At 39.6% G+C, this 4111-nt stretch overlaps 1 long non-coding RNA gene across 1 annotated transcript; it reads right to left on the bottom strand.

The window, feature by feature from the left end:
- Positions 1–1778: 1778 nt before the first annotated feature.
- On the bottom strand, positions 1779–3631 carry LOC109297470. The gene is made up of 2 exons (XR_002097323.1): positions 2315–3631; positions 1779–2030 (listed from the first exon to the last, which is right to left on the bottom strand). It is a non-coding gene; the product is annotated as an uncharacterized LOC109297470 (long non-coding RNA).
- Positions 3632–4111: the final 480 nt, after the last annotated feature.

Genomic DNA, 4111 nt, shown 5'->3' on the forward strand with positions numbered 1-4111 from the left:
CATTAATTAATTAAGATCAAGGTGTGGCAGGAGAGAAGGCAGGCGGTTGGCCCATAACAGGAGGGCAGGGTCACTGATAGACAGACTCCAGAAGAGGCACTCCTGTCACGCGCATCAATTCCAAATGCTAAATGTCAGTATATACCTTCTCTATAAAACACTGGACTTTCCTCAAGTGACAGCTTGCCAGTTTGTAATCCTTGTCTGTTAGAAGTTTATGTATGAAAATGAACATCTCCTTAGAAATTTCTTTTAGGCATTAGGTAATTAGGTGAATTGTTTTTCTTGGAATAGAATAACTTCTACACAATGCTAACTCTTTGTCTGCTTTTGTGTTTACTAAACAGTGTGATTCACTGGCATGTTTCCAGAATCAGTGATACAAACCAAGCAATGAAAAGTGATGGGAATGTATCAATAATTTAACAAAAGGGGGATTTGAAAAGACTGGTTGAATAAAGAGGAAGGCGAACAACTGTTCTGTATGTCTCCTGGTCAGAGCTTTTACTGGCATAGAGCATCCACATTTGATTGTCTTGACTGGTTCAACATTTTCTCATAACAAAGTGTGGCACTGTGGGTAACAGTCTCCCCATGACAGTGTCAGATGTACTATGTTATGGAAGCATACAGTGGGTTGCTTTCATGTTTTATATGATACAAATCACTCTTTTCAGTGAAGTTTGGGTGTTTGGGGTAAAATTCCCATAAATCCTTCTGTTCTACCCAGTAATTGCTTTGTTTTCATGGGGAGGTTGTATACATTTTCCTTCTGATTGTATCTTACTGCCATAAATATGGAAGCTATACCCATTAGTTAGACTGCTTTGTCCAGGTTAAAGATGGGATTAGGGGTCCTTTTGCAGAACTACAGCATCTAGATATAAAGTAGGGACAACTGGAAGGATATTTAAACTATTAGCTGAGCTAATACAAGATAATGGTGGAGTATGCCTTTTGAAGACTGAAGGGTGGGTAGGGATATCTCAAAAAGGCTGGATCTTAGTGAGGAAAAAATTCTGAGGTTATTGCTGCATGTTGTATTTTACATACCATCTGTGAGACCACACAGTTGGCAAAGTAGAGGAGCAAGGTGTCTCTGCTGTTTGCTGACTTTGAGCGACCTGAGACAAGGACAGAGATACTACATGAGCTGTGCAGTTTGACAGTCGGCAATAGCCAGATTATATGTTACTTTGCGGTACTGCATGTGCAATAATTGGTTTATTAAATGTATTTTTGGAGGCAGGAAAGGTATTTATTTTGGAAATTTTCATTTCTGTACTGTAGATTAAAATATCTGAGTTTTCACAGGCTAGGAATTAATACCACTTACAAAAACACAAAGTACAAAAAGCTGGTGCACAGTAGCCTTAAGCAGGACAGTAATGCATGACAGTGGTACAAAAAAAAGTGAGTATGGGATGGAACAGGGAATTTTACCCCAAATAATCACAATTCACTTATATAATCACAAATCACAATACTGTTGTCATGTATTGTACAATACATGACGACAGGAAACTCAATAATTTGCAAATATGCCTTAAAATTGTACATCAGACAGTACTGTGGGAATACTGCTTATGTATTCATAGCATTTCTTCATATTATCCAGTGGAGTTGAATGCCAGAGACACTCACACTAGGAAGACTGGAGACCTGGAGGAAGGGAAAAAATTATATCCAAAAGGAAGTGTTCTTCACGCTGTCTAGTGGCTACTAGTTTGCTGGCCTAGCATGCTCTGATCAATAATGCACTCTAAAATCCAAGTCAGGTTTTTTTTCACTTTTTTTTTTTTACTGCTGCAAGAAATCCTGTTGCATCTCTCAATTCCTCTCTTTTTCTATTATTTTTTAGGTCTTTGCTCATGCATATACTTCTACCGTTCTTGAGTCTCACTGGGCAGCCTGGATCAGTATATCTTCTCTTGTCCTTTTTCTTCCTTTTTCTTATCTTGCTGAGTTGTTCAGCAGTCATTCAGCAGGTGTAGAAGAGATGCTCTTGAAAGATATCCTAGTTGAGGTTACTGATAAACAGACAGACAAGGTCACTGTTAGGTGAAAGCAAGAATATCAGACAGAAGAAGATAACTAGTATAACCCTTTATATCTACTCAGCTAAAGGCATAAGATTCTCACAATCACCCTTGCTTCATGAGCCTTTAACTGTGATATATGTGTTCACAGCCTTTGTGTATGTGCACACAACACTGTGTGCACTGTGTACTTGAAGGCACTTTTTAGCACCAGTAGTCAGGAGTGGTTGGGTGCAGTATTCCTTGGTAACTTTCAAGATAGTGTACACACTTACAAAAGCATTTTTGATCCTTGAGTATATATTGATGAGGATCTCAAAAGGCCAGAATAGACAACTGTTTGACAAGACTTGTGGTTGGCCTGGTCTGTTTGCTTCTTGTTCTTCAAATGATATCCTAAAAGGTCTTTGCAGAATGGCATGGGAAGGTGTCCCACTATGACAGAATAAACAAGGCAGCTCGGAGAAATGCCTGGAAAAAGATTAAATACAACCTGTTGGAAAAATTCTGTGAAATGTTGCCAGCATGCACAGCTTTGCAGTCTGCTAAGATCAATCACCTTCTCTGCAAGCTGTGCCCACCAATTAATGTATGTCATAATTTTAACACACAGTTTCTATCTCTCTTTCCTGAACCTTAATGCAAGTAACAACAGTTTAAAATATGTCCAGATTTTTTTTACCCTGTTGTATTATATTGTGTTCGTTCTATTTTTCCTGTGATACTGCATTTGCTTTGTTTGGTTGGTTCAAAACAAGTAAGCTTTGTAACTTTAAGTATTGAAAATGCTCACTCATCTGTTTCACTGTAGTTCAGAATCATTGCAAGTGCTTTCCATTTTGTTACTATAATATTTTATGACACTGCATTTTACTGATTTGGAGTAAGCCTGTTCTATAAAAGTGTGTAGAAAATGCTCACTTGCTAACTTCACTATAAATTAAAATAACTGCTTTGCTTATATTTTATTTCTCTTTTACAAAATTCCTGTTCTCCTGTATTCAGACTGTTGCCTAGTGATGCCATGCTATACTCTTAATAAATTGATTAGTTCAAAACAGAATTCCTTTGTTCCCTTTCAAAGTTAGCCATTATTTTGGCAGAGGAGAAGGTGATGTTTCAAGGACAGTGGAAAATGTAAACAAATGGCCAGCATTAATGCACCAGTTAACTACCTGCATCCCTTTCAGGGTGTCCAGATGGGTCTTGGAGAACACTTGGTTCTCATTTCTGGCATTATCTGAGTCCCCATCCTCACTGATTCTTTCTCAGTCGACATTTTAGGTTGGAGTGTATATCCACAGTTGTTGGCAGGAAGGCACTGGGGTCCAAGGTGGGTGTGTAGTTGGTGCATTCATAATACAAGCATATCTTGGAGGAAGTTCCAGATTGGTGGTTGTGCTCCTTTTGTCTTTTGCTAAGTTGTTATGCCTTTGTTTTTGCCTTCATCTTACTGTACTTCCTAACTTCCATGTCCTTTGCAAATTCCACAGATAAGCATGCAGTCTTTCCTGCAGAGGTCAAGGAAACCTATTACCGTTTCCTAGACCATGTAGGAGTACAAGAGTGAGGTGGAACAGAAACAGTGCCAGTACAAGTATCCGTACAATTGTGAACAGGTCCAAGGATGGAGCCTTGGGGGGGACCACTGGTCACAGAGCACCATGATGATTCGCTTCCATTGACCATCACTCTGAGTCTGGCCTTGGAGCCAATTCTTGAGCCATCTGACTGTGGTGTAGCCAAGACCACAGTTGGCCAGTTTTTCTAAGAGAAGATTGAGACACCAGATCAAAGGCTTTTCTGAAGTCTAGGTATATGACATCAATCTCTTCTCCCTTGTCCAGGTGATATGTCACCTGGTCGTAGACAGAGATGAGATTGGTCAGGCAAGACCTGCACAAAGCCATGTTGGCTGTCACTCAGGATGTTACCATCAGCCAGCTTGTCAAGAATGGACTCTTTGATATCCCCCCCACCCCCAGTATCTTCCCAAGGATTGAGGTAAAGCTGATTAGCTTGTAGTTCCATGGATCTACTTTCCTCTCTTTCTTGAAGATGGGCAGCACATT

The sequence above is a fragment of the Gavialis gangeticus genome, unplaced genomic scaffold (genome assembly GCF_001723915.1).
Source record: "Gavialis gangeticus isolate Ggan-Ray unplaced genomic scaffold, GavGan_comp1, whole genome shotgun sequence".
NCBI classification, from domain to species: Eukaryota; Metazoa; Chordata; order Crocodylia; family Gavialidae; genus Gavialis; species Gavialis gangeticus.